Source organism: Eulemur rufifrons, chromosome 4, assembly GCF_041146395.1.
Source record: "Eulemur rufifrons isolate Redbay chromosome 4, OSU_ERuf_1, whole genome shotgun sequence".
Classification (NCBI taxonomy): domain Eukaryota; kingdom Metazoa; phylum Chordata; class Mammalia; order Primates; family Lemuridae; genus Eulemur; species Eulemur rufifrons.
The window spans coordinates 61,981,656-62,003,465 of NC_090986.1; positions in this window are offsets into that span (position 1 = coordinate 61,981,656).

Sequence of the window (21,810 nt, forward strand, 5' to 3'; positions counted from 1 at the left end):
TTCCAATAAAACTTAATTTAAAAAACAGGTGAGGCTTGCAGAGCTATGCCAACCCTTGCTCTAGAGCAGCAGTTCTCAAATTATGGTTCTCTCCTCCCCCAGATTCATCAGCATCCCCTGGGAACATGTTTGAAATGTAAATCCTCAGGCCTAACCCAAACCGTGGGTTTTAGAAGCCTTCCAGGTGATTCTCGTGAAAGCTGGGCGTTTGGAAACCACTGCTTTCGGTCTGGCCCAGACCTGTCTGCTCCTGCGAGTTGCCGCGGTTAGCCTTACCCGCTGCGTGCCTCTGCCCTTCATCCCTCACAAACTAAGTATACCTTAGGACTTAATTTACTATTATGGGCCTAGAGTTTTGGTCTCTGCTTGTTTCATGTCTCTATATTTTTTCTCCCAATTAGATTGACACTCCTTGAAAGCAGAGTCTGCATCTTTGACTTCCGTCTCCACCCCCATCACTGCTTCATTTTAAGCACGTAATAAAGGCAGGAAGACCTTCGCCTTTATTCTGATAGCTTTTTGGATCTTAGAGAGGATAGTTAAGGGCTGGGTGCAGTGGCTGATGCCTGCAATCCCAGCACTTTGGGAGGCCATGGCGAGAGGATCACTTGAGGCCAGGAGTTTGGGACCAGTCTGGACAATACAGTGAGATCCTGTCTCTATAAAAAATACAAAAATTAGCCAGGCACGATGGCGGTGGCATGCGCCTGTAGTCCCAGCTACTCAGGAGGCCAAAGCAGGAGGATCACTTGAGTCCAGGAGTTTGAGGCTACAGTGAGCCATGGTCACACCACTGCACTCCAGCCTAGAGGACAGAGGGAGACTCTGTTTCTAAAAAAAGAAATCACGGGATATGCTTTGCCTCAGCCAGTTAGGGGGTCCTGCATGTGACTCCTCCCACCATCTCAATCTCCACTCTCAGAGCCACACCTTGGGGGCTGGGAAAACGGGGTTGGGGGAATGGTTTGGGGAAAATGGCAGAAATTTGTTCAGTTCCAAAAACCTGCATTATTTCCTTATGGGGAAAGAGCTTATTTCCCTTGTTTTTTTATCTGGCTATTATCATTTTGATAAACCATCTTCAGACTGGATAAGCTAGAGGTGTCAAGGGCAGGTGAGAGTAGAATAAAGGTACATTTCTGGTGACAAGGTGCGAATAGGATTGTCATCGAGCAAGATTCACACGCAGGAAAGGGCCCTCAGCGTGGAAAGAGCCTATCTTGGGGGCTCAGTCAGGGCGGAGAGCAGGCTGTGCTGGGGCGCCCGACCCCTTCCCGGACTCCCGGGCCGAGGGGTCCCCAAGGCTCCAGGAGCACAGTGGCACCTTGTGCAAGGCCGCAGCACCCTGCATCTCGGCCCCTCCCTTCACACTGGTGCTTAGAGCTCGATCTAAGTTTCCTCCTGAGGAAGTCGAGGTGGCTGCCAGAACACACAACTGTCACCGTGACGACGACACAACACATACCTGCATATTAGACATATGTCTACAAAACTGGTGTTTGCTGTTTCTTCTGGAAGGTTATTTGGAAAATAAAAGAAGGAGAGAGGTTGATGACACTGTTCCAAGCTCTGCATATGGGATTCCTGGGCTTTTCGCACAGTGGGGGAACGTTTCGTTTGCTCCCGGCATGTGCCGAAGGAAGCTCCTGTCTGGTGTTTCTGTCTTTCAGCAAGTGCTGCCAACAGGCAGAGGACAGCGAAGGAACTCGGGAATGCAGGGCCGTTCTCGGTCAGCCACCCGACCTGTATTTCAGGGGACATCTCTCCAGCTCCCAATCTCCCAGGTTGGCCGGCAGCCCTGAAATGGGCCGGGCTTGGCTCCGGGAAAGGCAGAATTCTGTTCCGGCCGAGTGAGACCCGTAAGATGTCTCCCCGTTTTCTAATATCGGGACAGCCACCTGAGATCATTTATTCGTGTTGGAAAAGGTTCCTGCTGCTTCCCAACCTGGCCCACCTGCCCTGGGGCTGAGCAGGGGAAAGTCGCTGACGCAATAACCCAGCTTGGCTTTTGCTGCGGGTTGCAAGGGCGGGAGGAAGCTGGCGCGGGAGGTCAAGGCCGGCCAGCCGTGCAAAATAGTCTTCACGCAGCAAGGAAGCCACCCTTGACAACATGTCCCCAGGGGCACTGGGGGCCTCTTTATGCCTTTGTCTATCTGTCAGCCTCTGAGTGTGAGTGTGTGTGTGTGTGTGTGTGTGTCTGTATGTTTCTCTGTCTCTGTCTCAGTGTGTCTCTTACTCTGTGTCTGTCTCTCTGTCTCTTTCTGCCTGTTACTCTCTCTGTGACTCTGTGTCTCCATCTCTCTCTGTCTCTTTCTGTCTCTGCTTTCCTGTCTCTCTCTGTGTCTCTCTCTGCCTCCGTCTCTCTGTCTCCGTCTCTTACTAAGGAGCAGCCACTGCTACTCTATATCTAACAAGAGTACTTACTCTCTGCTTTGAGTTGCAGACTATGCCTAGGCTTGGGGTTTTTCACCCCGTCACCTCTTCAAGCTTCATCAGCTGGCTGAGGCCTGCGCTGGGCTGGCCGGGGCACTCCCTCCCAGGCCCCAGAGGCTCAGGCATGCTCTCCCTCCAGAAGCCTGTCCCCGCTCCCGCTCCCCGAATGCTCCTTCCTGACCTCTCTCAGCAGCCAGGGAGAGTCTGGGGCAAATGCAAACAGTTCTTTGGTTTGGTCATTCACATTTCTTGGTGCAAAGGTAGAGGAGGAGTGCAGTTAGTGCAGCCACCAGGGCTCAGAGCCCATCTTGGGGACAGGGAGAACCTGAGTCTGCCAGTGCACAGCCAGCCCTGCGGAGACCTTCCAGCAGGGCTCTTGTTAGCCTCCATCCAGAGACCAGACAGAAAGTGTTTTGTAAATATTAACCACAGAAGTCCCCCATGATGGCCTGGATTGGGCTCCACATGCCTTGTCTTTTTGGAGCCATCACAAAGGGGGCATCCTTCACTCTGCAGGTGGGGGCTGGGGCTCAAAGGAGCTGCACTGGGGCAGCCTTGTTAGGGCCTGGAGTGACATGGGACCCATCCCCATCTGGGGACAAGAGGCTGTGTGGGCTTCATGATTAATCCTGCACATCTGGGAAGCAGTTCTCCTGCCAAAGAAAAGAAGATGAAGCCCAAATGATTTGCGGGGCCTGGGAGGCTGGGCACACAGCAGCATCCCACCCAGCTAGGAGGGACGTGCAGCCACCACCGCAGACTCCCACGGTTCTGTCCCTATTGCCAGGCAGATTCTCTAAGCACCATGCGCAGAGGTACTGCAGGGAATCCAGAAAATTATTTTCCTTTATACAATGGAGGCTGTGTTATTTAAGTTTAAAGATACAATGGGGGAGGACGGTGAGCATAATCAGCTCTATGAAAGAATAATCAGGCGAGGCAGCTCTTCCCAGAGGCTGGTCCTCCTCCTCCCACCTCTGGCCTCCCTCCTTCCTTCCTCCCCACCTTCCTCTCTCTCGGTCTCTGGGCCTCTATAACAATCAAACTCATCAGCGTAGCCATTACTGCGTGCAAGGTACTATTCCAAGTGCTTTTCAGATCATTTAACCCCCAAAACTCTGTAGGGAGTGTTCTGTTTCTCTGTATCACATTCTCCTTCTCTTTCTGCCTCTTGTCCCTGTCACACGCACCACACGCCTGGGCCTCTCTGTCTCTCCGACACACATTCACACACACACACAAACACACACTCAGTCTGACCCACCCGATAAGAAGCAGGTCACCTTCTCAGGGAGGAACAGCCTCAGAGCAGAGGAATGTCCTCCGTGGTGCCCTCCTGAGCCACCTGGAGTTCACCTGAGCTGAGCCACCTGGGGCTGGGCTTGCCCCGAGGTGCCTGTACTTGGCTGAAGTTCCTGGAGAGGAAAGCAGCCCCCCAACCCCCGCGCTGACCCCACGTCGGGCTGCCCCGCCTGGCAGGGGCAAAGCTGGGCCAGGAGCAGGGGCTCCCCTTTCTTCTGTCCTTGGCACAGCTCGGACCTGGAGGGGCCAGGCAGGGCTGAGGGGAAAAGCAAAAAGAGATGCTTTCCCTTCCCGGCTGCAGGGTGTGTCGGCAGCAGCAGCGGCCAGAGAACGGGGAAGCCTGGATTCTGGCCCCAGCCGCGCCCCTCACTGCACCTTGACATCGGTTTTCCATTTCTCCCACGGGGAGATAGATTACACCTGTTTTTATGTTAGGGGCAGAGTGTCCTTTCCAACCAAACCAGAGCAGCCCAGTGTGTGTAAGTACAAAGCGGAACAGGCAGGCTCTGTCCAGCCCACCCTTCACCCTCCACCGAGCCGCAGCCCTTTCCAGATTTGCTCACCGAATAAACGCCTCTGGGTGCAGACTGTGCTCCATCCACAGCACTGGGGTGCACAAGGCCGAGCTCAGGCTCCCTGTCCCCCAGGAACTTTCAGCCAAGGGGAGAGAGGGAGATGCAACCGGGTCAACGCAGCGCCCTGAACAGCTGGCATCATTAACAGGGGCAATGTGCAAAGCTCAGTGGATCAGCTCAAGGAAGAGTGAGCTAAAATTGTCTTTCGCCTTTGGGGTATATCCCCAAAAGGATTGAAGCAGGGGCTTGGAGAGATACTTGCACACTCACGTGCATAGCAGCATTGCAACAGCCGAGGGCGGGAGCAACTCAAGTGTGCATCAGCCGTCCCGGACGAACGGGTGGACCACATGCGTCACACCCACACGGTGCCATGCTACCCAGCCTTAAACACGAAGGAGACTCTGGCACGTTACAACATGGGTAAGCTGAGAGGACATTACGCTCAGTGACATAAGCCAGTCACAAAAAGACAAAACTGCGTGATCCCACTTGGACGAGGTACCTACAGTAGTCAAGTTCATAGAGACGGAAAGGAGAAGGGCGGTTGCCAGGGGCTGCGGTGGGGGAGTTAGGGTTTAACGGGTACAGGTTTCAGTTTGGGAGGATGAAATGTTCTGGAGATGGATGGCCGTGACTGTTGCACACATGGGAATGTATTCAGTGCCCTAACCGTACGCCTCAACAAGGTTAAGATGGTAAATATGTTACGTGTATTTTACCATAATTAAAAATAATAATTTTTAAAAAAGTGACTGAGTCTACGTCTCAAAAAATGGCGGCCAAGGTTTGGCATGGGCTGAGGGGAAGGAGGGCAAAGGAATGCCGGGTAAGGCCGGCTCTAGCCCTGGGCACAGGCGTCCCCTTTGTGGTCTCAAGGCCCCTGCATGTGTTCTTCCTCTCACCAGATACTTTTCTTTCTGTATTTCCATGGCTCCAACCCGCTCAGCTCTCTCTCCGACTGTCACCTCCTCAAAAAGCGCCCACTGACACTGACTACGTAAAGCTCATACACGCACACACAAATGCAAGCACACAGGTACACGGTGCCTGCCTCCCGCCTTGGCGGATTATATTCCGTCTCCTATGCTGTTAAACATATCTTTGTGTCTCTTCTGTTTCCCTCACTAGAATACAAGCTTCACAAGGACAGGGCCTCTATTCTGTTCACTTTCCTCTCTCCTGTGCTGAGATTGTAGGTGCTGCTATGAATTTGAAGAATGATGAATAAACAAGTAAGTGGATGGTGTATACGGCTCGAAAAGGCTCCCGCGGAGCTGGAGGCCAAAGCCCCACCTGGGATGCCGGCCGACCGAGGCTTATCTTTCTCACATGTCTCCCTCTCAAGAACCTGGCAAAGAAGACAGGGTTTGCAGATTTGATTCAGAATCACAGCTAAATAGTATCTATGACCAATTTCCGCCCTCTGAACTTGGCCTTATAGTTTAGATACCAGGAGAATGACAGATGCTGAATTAAGAGGGGAGATTCAATTTTAGACAACACACGGAACTCAGTTTTTAAAATAGAATCATGTAGTTTTTGAGGTGGACAAGACTATTACTTAGGCTGAGTTGAAAGTATCGAGAAACTATCCAATTGCAAATGGATTGCAGGGCCCTGGAGACCAGGATGGGCCTGTGTTGTGCTCTTGGTCAAACTCGAAACACAACCAGGGCCATAAGACATGTTTTTGCAGAAGAGATGGAGCTGCTGGTGGCAGGAAGGACACAGTGGAGAGGACCAGGAAGCCCAGGGCAAGCTCATAAGGTTAGCTTTCCACTGCAGGCCTGCTCTGGAGCCTCTGGGCCACTGGCATGGGGGCCTGTGGTTTCCAGACACTAACTTTTTGTTTTTTTCAAGATATGCAGTCTAACACTATCACCCAGGCTGGAGTGCTGTGGCACCATCACAGCTCACTGCAACCTCCAGCTCCTGGGCTCAAGTGATCCTCCCTCCTCGGCCTCCCGAGGAGCTAGGACCACAGGCATGTGCCACCACTAATTTTTTAATTTTTTTGTAGAGGTGGGGTCTCTCTATGTTGCCCAGGCTGCTCTAGGAACTCCTGGGCTCAAGCGATCCTCCTACCTCAGCCTCCCAAAGTGCTGGGGTTACAGGTGTGAGCCACTGTGCCCAGCTATAGTTCATAACTTTATGAACCTGATTCTTAAAATTACTCATGTACACCCGCATGTGTTAAGAATTCTGATCTCTCACCTCCCAAATTAGGCTAAATCTAAAAAGAAGCCAACTTTGAGTAAGAAGTCTATGAACAACTGAAGATAGAATGGCAATTGCATTTTCCTTTTCAAGGCAATGAAGTCAACGCCCATTAAATGCATCATCACTGGGGCATTGTGGCAGCATCCTCCTCCCTCAAGCCTTAGAATTCCTGCTGGAATCACGGACTCTATACAATGGAGGGGACGCTAAAGGTCACCAGGCTCGTGCTTTTTAAGCCTTGGGTTGCAATCATTTTGCAGGCCATGAAATCAATTCAGTGGACCATAACAAGAATTTAATTTGAAAATTGAAATAGAGCAGAATTAAATGGAGAAGATCACGGTGTTGCACACAGTAAAGGTAAGCATTGCTTGATGAATCTTCTTGTTCAGTTACATATAAACATGTACGTGTAAACTGCATTGCAATACGAAATACGCTTCCATGGGTCCCGGTCAAAAAGCATTTGGAAGCTACTCCCCTGATCCATTTTCCATAAAAGGCATGAATCATTCCTCAGTGCCTGAATTTACTAAGTGCCCATGGCAGGGAAGGCACTGAGCTGGCTCTCCTGGGGCCACAGAGATGACTAGAACACTGTTATGGGCAGGGTCCTGGCAGGAACCAGGTGGCACATGCTAATTGGGTAACATGAGAAGAGTTTAATAAAGGAGCTATTTATATGGTGTGGGCAGAGTGCAGGGAAACTAAGGAGACAGTGCAGACCCCTGGGGCTGTGAACAGCAGAACAAGGTGGGAAGGGGTGCGGGAAGGGAGCTGCTTCCAGCACGCAAAGCTACGTGGAGAGGCCTCACAGAGAGGCCTTTGCCTTGAGTCCAGGGAGGCCGCCAGCTCACAGGACCCCTGCAGGGAGCAGCCAGAGCTCAGCTCTCGCCTCCTGCCCATGACCCTGAATCGCTGGCACTGGCCAACACCACCCCCAGACCCCCGAGAAGCCGGAGAGCACAGGAGCCCAGGGACGCAGTCCACATGGGGGAATGGAGTCGGGAAAGAAGGTGGGGGGAGCATGGAGGTCAGACAAAAGATGACTGGTACACACAAAATCTCTGCCCTGCGGGAACTTATATTGGATGGATGAGAAGGCACATAATCGAAAATCCATAGTGACACAACTCATGCTGGAAGAATTTTCCTGGAGGTCATTTCACAGCAATGGCTGACATTCTATTGTCTGGAACCCCTAAGTCTTTTTTTTATAGAGGCTCTGGATCATTTTTTAATGGACTAGTAAATATTTTTATGAGTGAATAATGCTTTTTAAACTACCTGAAATGCTGACCTATAGCATAAGCTTAGCATGTCTTCCCTATTTCCAAAAACTACACATCTTCAATCCTTTGAATCGAGTTTAATTCAGCAAGTGAGTATGATATGAATGAAGATTCTGGAACAGATACTGTGAAAGATGCATGAGAAGAACATGCTCTACAGTTTTCAAGTAGCTTAGAATCCAGTGAGGCAGACGGACGGATGGATGGATAGATAGATAGATGATAGATGATAGATAGATAGATAGGTACATACATACATAGATGATAGGCAGACAAACATAGGTTACATAGAGATATAAAAAGATCTTTGGAGCAATTTCTGGTTGTAAAATGTTAGTGTGGAGTAGTTGCTATGATTTTTCAAGGCTCTGGAAATATTTCACCTTGAGACTCACCATACCAACCTCGCAGCTCAACACGTCTGAAGGTTTTTATCACGTGAACCTCTGGTTGCCTGTTATCTGTCTACACTGTGGATAACTGAGGACTAGTTACTGCCGTTCACATTCATGACCTTTGCCCTTGAATGTGTCCCCTGGGTCTTCAGGTTTGTATCATCTTTCTCTTTTCTAGGGTTGATCTTTAGTTTATTTCCAAAAATGTCACTAATTTTTACAGATACGCCTTACAAGGGGTGGTCACAGAAGGCGCCTTCCTCATATGCCCTTTGCGAGTTTTGTGTCAACTGCCTTAAACTCAGTGTTTCCCGCCGCCATCCTGCCTTCAGTAAACTCGCACCTCACTTCTCATCATCTCAGATCGTTTTCTGCAGCGAGTCTCGCCATGCCCCACACCATCGGCTTCCTCCATGCCTCTCAGAGCAGCTTTTGTCAATCCAGCCAGCCAGGCCGTGCGCGCAGTGTCCGCCACAACACGCGGCTCCCCCTTTCTGAAGATTGGGGGGGAATCTGGCACAGAGATCTCGGGACGGGGAAACTGTGCAACTTTCAGCAGATCTATTCATTCTTGCGCGCGCGCGCGCGCTCTCTCTCTCTCTCTCTCTATATATATAGTTGTTTTAATTAAAGAGATTTACTCTGGGCTGAAGGTGTGTGACCAGCCTGGAGCGCATGGCCTCAAGAGGTCCTGAGAAAATAGGCCCTTCCCAGTATTTACTGGGAACCTACTCTGTGTCGGGCACTCTGGGAGGGGCCAAGAGGGGACAGATCGGCACCTACGGGCAGGCGAGGTGGGTGCCCTTGGCAGGGAGTGCAGGACGCTGCGGGAGCAGAGAGCCAGGCTCTCTAACCCAGCCCCGGGCAGGGGAAGCTCCCAGAGGAAGAGGCAGAGGAGCGGAGCGGGAGTGGAGAATGAGACGGCAGGCCCAGGAGCGGGAGAAGTTTGGCTTCTCCGTGCCACAGAGCACAAGGGGCTGGAGAGAGCAGAGGAGGGTGTGAGACAGATGGGGAAACTGGGATTTTATCTAAGAGCCACAGGAAGCCACTGACAAATTTTAAGCCAGAAGTGATAGCTTCGGACTGCTCATATTTCCCTCTTTCTTTGAAAGCTGGGAAGCTGAGAACTGAATTTGCAGCCCACTGCTAGCAGCCCCTGCGTGCCATCGGGGTGCGCTTGGGAGATGCAGCTTCCTGTATCTTCTCACGCCTTGGCCCCAGTGGCCCCCGTTATTGACTGGTACTTGATGCATCGCCACGAGCCCTATCAAATGTTAATAAATAAACCATGTTAGCACATTTACTCCCATAACAGCTCCGGAGTCGAACATTTATATCCCCATTTTATAGGGAAGGAAACTGAAGCTCAGAGAAATGAGGCAACTTGGCCACAGCCTTAGAATCTTTCATTCATTATTCATTATTCACTTGTTCAATATCTCGCCTCCCCGGCAGATTACAAACACACGAGGGCAGCGATGGCGTCTGCTGTGGTTGCGGGACTGTGTCTGCCGCCAGCACGGGGACTCCCACGCAGGAGACCCCGGGCAGTGCTGCTCCGACTGACCGCCCTCCCTGCTGGCAACTCCAGGAGCCAGCTGGGGTCAGAGCCGACCCGAGCACTGTCCCCTCCAGCACACTGTCTCCTCCCCGCCTGCTGTGGCTTCTCACCAGCCATGAACTGAGCCTCTCCTCCTTTCTCTGCATATACACACTTTTAAAGATGACCCAGCATTTAACTTTTAAGTACATCAAGTCACTAAAACCAGGCTAACATCTGGTTGCCCTTAGAACTAGACTTTTGGCTGGGCACGGTGGCTCACGCCTGTCACCCTAGCACTCTGGAAGACCAAGGTGGGAGGATCACTTGAGATCAGGAGTTCCAGATCAGCCTGAACAAGAGCGAGACCCCGTCTCTACTAAAAATAGAAAAAATTAGCCAGTGCAGTGGAGCGCACCTGTAGTCCCACCAGCTTGGGAGGCTGAGGCAGGAGGATCCCTTGAGCCCAGGAGTTTGAGGCTGCAGCGAGCTATGATGAATCCATTGCACTCTAGCTGGGGCGACAGAGCGAGATTCTGTCTCGAAAAAAACCTAGACTTTTAGGCCTGGAAGAAACCTGAGTAACGATTCTGATCTAACCGATTCATTTTACAGTGAATTAACTCAGGCTCAGGGAGAGTGGGTGGCTCCCCAAGGTCACACAGCTAGTTACCGGCAAGGTGTAGACTCAGCAATGATTCCCATGTGCCTCAGAAATGTCCTGTGTCATGTTAACTGTCTCACTTTGTTCATTTGGAAACATAAAGAGTAAATTTGTTTTTGTTTTTGTTTTTGTTTTTGTTTTTGTTTTGGAGATTGGATCTTGCTCGGGGCCCAGGCAGAGTGCAGCGGTATGATCATAGCTCGCTGCAGCCTCAAACTCCTGGGCTGGAGCGATCCTCCTGCCTCGGTCTCCTGAGTAGCAAAGACTACAGATGTGTGCCACCACGCCCAGCTAATTTTTTTGTAGAGATGAGGTTTCTGTCACCCAGGCTGGTCTCCAACTCCTGGCCTCAAGTGATCCTCCCACTCGCCTTGGCCTCCCAAAGTGCTGGGATTACAGGCATGAGCCACTGTATTGGCCTTAATATATCTAGATATAAATCTGGCAAGAATTTATTTTCTAATAAAAATATTTTAAACCACAGCCTCTAGCCACCATTTTGCCTCAGCTACTCAAGGCCTCCCCTGCTCACTCACAACCCCTGGGCCATCTCTTCCATCTGGGCTTTCACCCGCTCCTGAAAACCTGAAGAGTCCCAAACAGTCGTAACAACAACGAACATGCATGGAGCACTTCCAGGCACTCAATACCTATCTCCTCCAGTCCTCACCACAACCCCGACGTGCTCCCCACTACACAGAGGAGGAAACTGAGGCACCGGGAGGTAAAATGAATTGCCCACGGCTGTAGGTGGTGCACGAGGATGGCCCCAGCTATCTGGCTCTGTGGCAGGTCCCCTTGACCAGGACGGTATTGTCTGCAGAGCTCAGCTCCAGCTCAGGGTCATCCCTCCTGAGCTCCAAATCCCCACAGCCCCCTGTCTGCTGGGCTCACCCGGGGCTGTCCCATAACCATCGCAAAACCGAACTCAGCTTCCTGCCCGGAAACAAGCAGCTTGCCAGTCATTGCCGTCCCTCCCTTCCTTCTCCCCCCATCACATTCCACCCGTCTGTTTTATTCCTAAAGATTTCTCAGACCCTCTATGTCCTCCCAGGGTCACTGCCACTGTATGTGGCTACAGTTGCCCAAGTAGCTTCTGTGCTTCAGTCTCAGCCACAGCCCCTGCCCAGCCCCCTGCCCCCAGCCCACCCTGAGCACGAATGCCAACACAGGATTTCTAAAAGCGAGTCTGAGCACATGCCCACCTGCCTGCTGAATTCACTCTCTCGGTGGCCCCCGGGGCCTCTTCTGGGGTGAGCAGCCTCGGGTCTGGCTGCACAACCCAGGTCCCCGGCCAGGCCATCCTCTTGCACAAGGCTCTGCTTTTATATTAATACCTGTCTTCCCTCCCTCATCTCCTGCAGAGCTGCCCCTTAAACCTACATACACCCAGCACTTTTTCTAGATTACAACTGTTTGCTTTCCTTCTCTCCTCCTGGGCAGCAGGAACTACATTGTGGTGTTCAGAGCTATGTCGTACACAGATTATTCACACAGAGAAGGTATTGCACAGAGGTGGATGGGTGGAGTGAAGGAAACAATAAAAGGCACCGTGAGGGTTCATTTTAATGTGTCAACCTTACTGGGCTAAGGGATGCCCAGATAGCTGGTCAAGCATTATTTCTGGGTGTGTCTGTGAGGGTTTTCAGGAAGAGATTAGCATTGGAGTTGGTGAACTCAGTAAAGCCGATGGTCCTCCCCAGTGTGGGTGGGCCTCACCCAACCCACTGAGGGCCTGGGTAGAACAAAAGGAAGAGGAAGGAAGAAGTCACTCTCTCTGCCTGAGCTGATTTACACATTTTCTCCTGCCCTTGGATGTCAGTGCACCTGGTTCTCAGGCCTTCGGACCCGTACTGAATGATAAGACTGGCTTTCTGGTCCTCCAGCTTGCAGACAGCTGACCATGGGGACTTCCCAGCCTCCATCACATGAGCCAATTCTCACACCAGGTCTCCTCTAACATATCTAAATGCATCCCATCGATTCTGTTTCTCTGTAAAACCTACTACAGGCACAAACCCTGCTGATCAGCTCTACACACAGCAGCCCAGCTCACTGCTGCAGGGCCCTCAGCCCTCCCTGGCCACCTGCAGATGCCACACGAGCCACTTGTTGCTGCATCCGTCCATGACAACCATCCCTGGCCAATTCCACCCTCACCAAAGCCTGCCCCCCTCCTGCCTCCCGCATGGCCCTAGTGTGGCCTCCACTGAGCCCAGCACATCAGTCCCTCCCCTCCTGCCCCACATCCTCACCTGAAGGGCCTCCCTTAGCCAGACTGGGAAGAATGATTGGAATCTGCCTGTGGATGGCGGGGCAGAGGGGCCCCAGCAGGCCTGCAGGGAACCACCAATGGTTTGCTCTCTCTGATGAAGACACTCAGTAATTATTTGCAAAGTGAAGGCATGAAGAGACTATAAATATTATTTACAATGGAGATGCAATCAATTTCTGAAAGAAAAAGTTTCTAAGACCAAAGCACAGCATCAGGAATTTTAGCCATTTGAAGTCAGTGCATTCCAGAAGACTAAGGTTTTAGTGAGATGAATCTGTGTTCCTTGCCCAAGTCACGCGGGCCCTGCTGCTGCCGCCCCTGCCTCTTCCAGGTGAGGAGGAGGAAGTGAGAGCCCTGGAGTGTGGAAGGGCCCGATGAGCCCAGTGGTCCGTAAGCCCCAGAAGACACTCACCACTCCCGTGCCTACGTCCCAGCCCAAATGGTAGCCTAGAAGGCTTGTTTGTAAGAGCAGTCAGTGGGAGAGCTGGCCGGGCCCCTGGCTGGCCACCAGGCTTGCTGCCCTGACTCAACAAGAGGAGGCTCAAGGGGAGGGCCACGAGGCCCACTCCCCGCCAGGCCTTTCCAAGTTGTCCTCATTGAATTCACAATGTTAAGAGATAGAAAATAGATTTGAATTGAGCTCTAATTTCATGGAGAAATGATTTTTTTTTTTTGAAACAAATGCACTAGTCCTCTTTTCAGACACAAACTTACCATTTATGTCCCTGAAAATAAATATTTTTAGCTGAGCTATATAATGCATGCTCCCTGCCAGAACTTCAGAAAACCCAGAAAAGCACATGGAGAAAACAATACTCACCAGTAATCCCAAGGTGCAAAGAGGACGGTGCTAACGTTCTGTGTAAGTGCTCTCAGCGTTTTTCATCAATATATGTTTTAGCTTTCCAGGTTGCATTGTACTGTAATAATCTGTTGAACCCTAGTGGCATTTGGTTTTGCACATTTTGCAATGTATTGTGAATGGTTTCTTTTGGTTTTGGTGGGTGGGGTTTTTTGGTTTATTTTTTAATTGTTCTGTTTTTTATTTTGTTATCATTCATATCAATAAACATAATATATGTATATCTATATATATCTTTATAAAAACAATTATTTTCTTAAGAAAACAATTTTAGCAGCAGGATTACTAGACCAAAGTATATGTACAGATTTAAGGCTTTGGGGACATATTCCCAAACCGCCCTGTAGAAATGTCGAGCCCAGTGCAGAAATGCTGTGTGTTTCCATACACTCTCATCAACTGTAGGTTTTGTTGTTCTTTTTTCTCATTTGATACACAACCCAGAAGACAAATGAACAAACAAACGAAATCCTTCAGCTGACTGCTGGTAACCCAAGGTATTTATACAGGATCTCATTGCATTCTTGTCCAGTGAGGTGAAAAGAACAAAATTCAGAGTTGAGGCCCGTTTTAAACCAACCAAGTCAGAAGCCTGCTTAACCCGTTAGAGCGTCTGAGCCTAGTAATTTTTCTGGAGACAAATCCTGTATGGCCTTAAGGAGAGCATTTCCTCCACCATTTCCTTCTGCATCCAAAGGGCCAAAGTTATTCTACAGCACCAGCAACTCAGCTTCCCTGCCTGACCTCCCTGCGATGGTTTTGACCCAGGCTCTGGAGGGCCTGAACTCCGGTATGCCTCTTCCTCAATGACAGTGGCCTTTGAAACAATAGCAGGTGAGCACGCTGGGGACTGGGCAGAAGTTCATAATCGGGGATAGAATTCAGTGGCTGCACAAACTTGGACAGGGGAAAAAAATGCAACCTTGTTTCACTAACCTCTAATTGCCATTTAGACAATAAATGCAGGCAACAGACCATAGTAGTGTTAGCACTGTCTGTGATTTTGTTACCAGGAGAAAATCACAGATATTTTCAGATCTATTATAGTTGTGGCAGATATTTTAAAATGTCATTAAGTTCATCGCTGCTTTGAAATTACAGCAATTGAGAACTGCTACTAAATCTCATTATTTAATATGTTAATAAACGAGCATGTCTATTAATATAATACGAATTTATTTCTTAAAGTATTCTGACAACTGTATTTTAATATAAATGTTTTCTTGGTGATCTTGTATATTTTATTTTAATATTTAAAACTTTATTCTGAAGGGATCTGTAGGCTTCACCAGACACCAAAGGGGCCCATGGCACAAAAAAAGGATCAAGAACCTCAGAGAAGGAAGCTAAATTTGGGGCCCTGTAGGTAAACCAAACCTTCTGTTTTATAATTCTGAAGTTACAAAAGATTTCCCTACTAGTGGAAGGACAGGGACCCTTTGGAATCTTTTTGCATATCCATTTTTCATTCATTCATTCAACAAACATTTCTTTAGCATCTGCAGAGTGCCAAACTGAGAAAATGACACACCAAGACAGCGCTGGTGGGGCTGGGGGGCTGGGGGGCTGGGGAGGGAGCCCAGGCTCAGAGGAAACCGGATTCCTGCTGCTCCTTCCCCTAGGAAGAAACCCCAGCATAATCATTAACGGTTTCCCCAGTAGGGCTCCCCTCACTCTATGACCCCCAGTCTTCACTATCCATCAAATCCTCCGCTGCCCTCAAGATCCCACCTCCGATGTCCCTTCCCAGCTGGAGCAAATCACTCCCTCCTCGACACTCAGCCACTCAGCGATGTTAGCACTGTCACTTTTCATTTGCGTTATTTATGAGTCCCATCCCGGGGGATCGGGGATCACAGTCCTCAGCCCAGTGTCTGGTGGCCGGGTCTGAGCTCTGTCTCTTGCAGCTCTGACTGGGTGACGCGGGCAGCTCACTTCCCTCTCCACGATTGGCATCTGCCAGGCCTGCAAGGAGCAAAACTGTAACCCATGCTACGCGGAGACCCCTCTTGGGAGTTTTCTCCTACATTCCCCATCCAATCAAAATGTGATTTCCAAGGAGAAGCCCCTTGGGAACGCCCTCGCTCGCCGGGAGAGCTGCTCTCCCTCCCACACTGGCTCACACGACATCCCCCCAGCCCACCGGCCGGCCTGGCATCCCCACTGCTGCTGCTGAGACGTCCTCTTGCACTTAGCCCACCTCATCTTTCCACACTCAGGCCACGTGGCTTCCCTCTGCAAGCCTCCCTGACACTCACCTTCCAACACCTCAGGCAGAAATGACTGTTGCCTCCTTCAAGTCCCACTGCCTCCTGCATTCTCCGTTCCGGCAGCCGATGGGTCTCCTCGCCCTGGATGTGAGACCCTTCAAGGCAGACACCAGGTCATATTCCAATCATGGTCCCAGAGGCTAAAAGCCTAATCTGCTCAGTGAGGAAGCGATGGAGGAAGGAATGGACGAATGAATGGATGTCTCTCCTCTCTCCTTCTCCCCCCACCAGTGACTCTTTTCTTCTTTCTCTTCGGATCACTTTTGGCTCCAGTGCTGGCTTGGCCACTAACTCCATGACTATGGATAAGTGACTTCATGCCCCTGGGATTCAGCGTCCCTGTAAGGGGATGGAGGGGTGGCACGAGAGGCTGTCTGGGGACCCCGTGTCCTGCCCCTGTGCACTGTGATTCTGCTGTGTAACTTGGGAGGCATCTGCGGGGATGGAAGAGTTTCCCAAGGCCACACCCTGTCCCAGGTAACCCACCCCAGACCACGGCCATAACCCTCATACCCGGTGGGTCGCTTAGTCTTACTAACAGCTTTCGCGTTTTGAGTCCCACCCCTGCCTGATCTTAAACCGCTGCTGAACCCAGGCCTCCAGTTTCCCCCACGGGAGCTCCCTTAGTTACTGACTCAGTCTCACCCAAGTCCTTCCTGTCTCCCCACAGCCCAGACTGCCGGTCCTAGAGCCTGTCTCCAGGCCTGCAGTTCGCTCTGACTGGGCCAGGGTGGGTCGCTGTGTCAGTCGGGGCCATTTCTGTAGCCACGTGGGGTTTCCCAATGGAAGGAGAATGAACGCCGGGCGGCCAAGAGCAGGTGGTATGAGCACGTCTTCCCCAAACTTCCTCTCTGCCACTGTTTCTCTTCCTTCCCTCAGTTGCCCGTTTCTGGGACAGAATCAATTCTTCCCTCCTCTCTGTTCCCACCACACTTCAGTGTCTAATGATATTGAGGGAGACAGTCCTTCATTTAGCATTATAGTAATTCTTAATATTATACATCTTGGTTACTAGACTGGAGCGCCTCAAAAGCAGAAGTAAAGTGTTTCCATTTTTGTACCCACAGCACCTAGGAGACTCCCAAAGCTTGGCACACTGTGGGGGCTTAATAAATACAGTGGCCTGTATGAGTGAGTAAGTAGTAGTATTGTCTATAGAGACATCTGACCCTCCAGCACTGGCGCTTCTGGGTCAAGTGGCCGTGACATCAGAGCGGGACATGTAGTTGAGCCACCTGTGCTGGGCAGGAGGCAGGGGATGCGATTTGCCTTTGAGCCGTGTATTCCCCCGTGGATCTTCTGACTCAGTCTGCACCTGCTCTTCCCTTTGTGGTTCCTTGAAGGACACAGAATTCCACTGGACTCTGCTGGCCAAGCAGATGACAGACGGCAAGGACTTGGGGCAGGATCCTGTCTATTGCTGTCTTCTGGAGGGGACGGGACTCACAGGCCAGCCCTGAAGCATGCACCCCTCTGTGCAAGGAAAAGGACAGGGTGCCAGGTCTGGGGCAGCCACAGACCCCAGACAGGCTCCACGTGTCAGGGAGGAGCTGCCTGTCTTTGGGAAGCAGCCAAATCGCAGCTAAGAACACAGACCCTGGTGTCAGACAAACCTGGTTTGCATCACACTTATCAGCTCTTTAAACTTGGCTTAGCAAGTTCTCTCTTGTGGAATATGGGTTAATAATACCTTCTTCACGGGGCTGGTGTGAAGAATAAATGAGACGCTGTCTCTAAAGTGCTTAGCATACTCTAAGTGCTCAGTCACAAGTAATAGTAAAAACAAATGGATTCCATTTTCCTTTCTCCAGAGGGAGATTGCAGGTCTTCATGCCGGGCCCCATTCAACCATTTTATGACTATGAAGGTGAAAGCGTATCTGCTCATCTCCAACTGATTGGATCTATGAAGCAAAATAAAACCCAAGAGATACTAGAATGAGATCTAGTTGGTTTCTTCTTTAAGGGCCCGAATCATGTGAATTTTAAGAGCAGGGTTAAAATGAATTAAGTCACAAAATTTTAAGAATCAGGTGTTATAGCCTGGCAGCCAGGTGTGTACCCAGGTGAGTGGGGCATGCCGGCCTCTGACAGTATGGGGCTGTCCCAGGTGTGGGGGGCTCTGGCAGCTGGAGGGCCAGGCCTGGTCTAAAGTGAACAGCATCTATGACTCAGCAGTTGATTACTGTCTTACAGGAACGTGCTAGAACTTGGAACAACACCCCAGTTTCCCTAATGCACATTTTTGTAAACACTGCATTAAAAACCATGTCTGAGGGCCAGCTCTGGTCAGCGGGCCCGATACAGCCTGAGGACTAGTAGATTGTTACCTCTGATCTCAGCTGACACCGTGCCAGTGGTGTTTCTCAAAGTGAGTTACACTTTACAAGTTCAGTGGGGCAATTCTTACCGCATAGAAGAATTTTTCTCAGCTCTTAGGAAGGTTAATTCATTCCTTCCATATGGGAAAGTAATTGTGTTGATAATTATGCCAAAAGTTATTCTTCCCATGTGTTATTTTACAGCTTCTTCAAAGCCAACTTCCAGATTTACCTTTTTGATGTATTCTACTCATCTATTTACTGCTCTTTGGCTCTGATATGTTCGATTTGCACTATGTTAATATGTGGTTATACTACTTTCTAATATTTTTGCAGGTACTCCACATATTTGTGTACCAATTAAGGTAACAAACTCAAAAATGTACATCTAAACCATAGTAGAAATTTGTTTCTTGCTTTCCTATAACAGTCCCGAGTAGTTCCAGGTGGGGGCAGCGGGAGAGAGGACTCTGCTCCACTCAGTCATTCAGGGGCCCAGGCTGATAAGGCTCTGCCATCTTCCAGCATGTGGTTTTCCAAGTGGTCATAGTTGTCTCCAACCTGTTGGCTGGAGGGGAAAGAGCACGGAGGATTTGCCAATGGGAAGTTTTTATGAATCAGGTCTGGAAAAGACAAAACAACATTTCTGCCCACATTCCTTTGGCTAGAATTCAGTCACATGGGCTCACCCAGCTGCAAGGGAATCTGGGAAATGCAATCCGTATAACCAGGAAGAGGAGGAGATTTTTTGATAAACATCTACCAGTTTCTGCCAATGGATTCAAATATACAATTCATCTTCTTGCCCTCACAGAACACACTCACCCACTCCAGGGGCAATAACCCCAAATCCCATCCAGCTACCACATCCAGCTCAAAACTCCAAGATCTCTAGGTCTGGATATGGCTCCTTCAGGTCCAGTGACATATGACCTAAGGCAAATTGTCTTCCTGTCCACTGACCACGCACAACGGTGGAGCAGGGCACCATAACTGCAATGAATTCCCATTGAAGGATGGGAGACACGCAGTAGGCCCCAGTCCTCAGCAATTATGAAGTCCAGCTGGGCTTTGAGACCCCTTTGCCCTGACAATGAGGGAAGTTCTCTGATTAGACCCTGAGTCTACTCTCTGGGAAGAACTCTTAGGCCCATTGTTTTCCAAAGTTCTAGGCTTCTACCTCTTGGAAGCTTTTCTTGTCCAGTATGCCCCGTGGCCACCTATGAAACAGATGCTGGCTAGAATGCTCTTCTTGGGACCTAGATGCCCACTTTACCCACTTCCTCCTCCTGCAAGTTCTGGGGCCTAAGGAGTGTTTGAAGGTTTCAATGAGTTTTGCTATTGTTAAAGTCTGGGTTGGCTTGTGTTTTCCTTGACAGGAAAATTGCCTCAGAAACTTAGTAGGCTTCTCCTTTATCTGTTTCTGGTCAACTCAATGTGTTGGCAGCAAGACCTAAAACTTTTTCCTGCACATGCCTGTTTTGTTTTATATTTCCCCTCCCCTAGCTCTATCAGGTGAACAGTGACCACCTAGAAGTCATCTGAAACAAAAGGCATATATGGGGAGTTCATACCCTTTATCGAATCTTTATTTTTTTTTTATTTTTATGGAGACAGGATCTCACTATGTTGCCCAGGCTGGTCTTGAATTCCTGGCCTCAAGCAATCCTCCCACCTCGGCCTCCCAAGGTGTTGGGATTACTATGTCTGGCCCCTTTGTCCAATCTTTGCTGAAGGAATAAAACATCTTATTTAACTGAAAAGACTTAATGGGCCTTTACTGATTTCCAAATCTCTGGGAGTCAAGCAATAGGCTTTTCCAATGCTAGACAGCCCCAAATTTCTGCACCTGTTATTCTTTTTCTTTTCTCCTTACAAAATGACATTCTTTCCTGGGGGCAAATTTTTCTTGCAAAACACAGGAGGAATAACACAGTGGGGAGCAACAGGTCTCTAACATACTAGTGCCTCAGAGCTGCACACTCACTGGGCACGTGGCCAGCCTTCTCAGCACAGGCGATGGTTTTACAAAACGTTTTGCCACTTCTCAATACGGGTCTCAATCTCTGTAGCCTCCAATAGTTTCACCACCACCCAACTATAGTCAATGACACATATTTCAGGTTTTTGACAGCAGCACCCCACTTCAGGGTGCACATGTCCACATCATCTAAGGTTGGCCACTGAAGCAGCAGGTCCTAAAATGCCTAAATGGCAGAAACACTCCAGCTCATGGCACTGTGCTGCCTAGTCCCAGGGTAGTGGGGGAGGGCACTCTACTACAGCCACTCAGGGACCCAGGCTGACAAAGTCTCTGTCACCTTCAAGGTCACCAGATCTTCTCCATCCCATCAGTGGAAGGGGAAGGACCAGGCAGATCGCTGAGAACGGTTTTCTTACGAGGCAAGTCTAGGAGTGTCAGTCGCTTCATCACTCTCCCACTGACTACGCCTGAATCCCGTTGGGGGTGGGGGATGTAACTTAGATGTGTCCAGGTAGAATAGAAAATGGCTCTAAGGCTACTCATTTGTCCTGGTTTGCCTGGAACTTTCCTGGTTTTAGCATTGAAAGTCCCACTTCCCGAGAACATATCGGGTCCTGAGCAAACCAGGATAGTTGGTCAGCCTTAAAGCCTCCATTGCATTCTCAATCTTTAAGGAGAGAGACACTGAATCTTCTGTTTCCTTGCTCTCCTAGTCTATAGCCACTACAAACCACTTATCAGGGCATAAATTCAATGTACCTGTGAGACAATGGGGCAGATTATTTTAAATGAAATGTAAGTTGTTCCTGGAAATTTGGGGCACGTGTTACATAACCTTTCAGCACACACATCTGCAAGCATGGTCTTTGTCCGTAAATGACTCTGCTAGAAAATGGAGTGATAGGGGTTATACCACTACATGGTATGAAAAATATTCTACCCATCAACAGGAGTTATTAAAAGAACTCCCAGGAATGTTTTTGCCAGAGGGTTAACCTGAGAAGGAACATCAAAGGGAAAATTCATATATTATAGCGTACAGGTAAATTTTGCCAAAAAATAAACTACCTCATTTATCTTAAAAGCAGCTATGTGAGCTGTTCTTGGAGACAGGGACTGTGGCTGGTTCACTACACTATGTCTGGCACGTAAAAGGTGCTCAATAAATGTTCTCAGAATTAACACACAGCTTACCAGATAGCCTGTGCCCCCTTTCTCTAATCAAAAAGAAAAGGTTTTTTTCTGATTTATTTTATCTTGAGCTGAAAGGTGAGCTGCCACTTAGGGCAGAAGTCTGGTTCTTGAGGCGGAAGTTAGAAAGCAGGGAGGGTAAGTATGCTTTTGTTTGGTCTGCACAGTGTCCAAAAGTCAGGCATTTCCAGACAGAACCCTGGATTTCTGGATCTTGAAAGAACTTGGAGGATCGGGCCACATGGGCTTGAATCCCGTATGGCAACCACCGGATGGAGGCAGGTAACAGCTGTCCCTGTTAGACAGAGCACACTCCGCAACTGCCAGTCACTCACCTCACGCACTTGAGAAACTCCTGTTGTGTCCAACAGACACTGTCCCAAACACCTGGTTTAAAGCACACATCTATGTAGGAATTTTACATGTTTTTAAATGGCTACTGAACCTTCCAGTAGCTGTTGCCAGAGCCTGCTCACTAATCCCA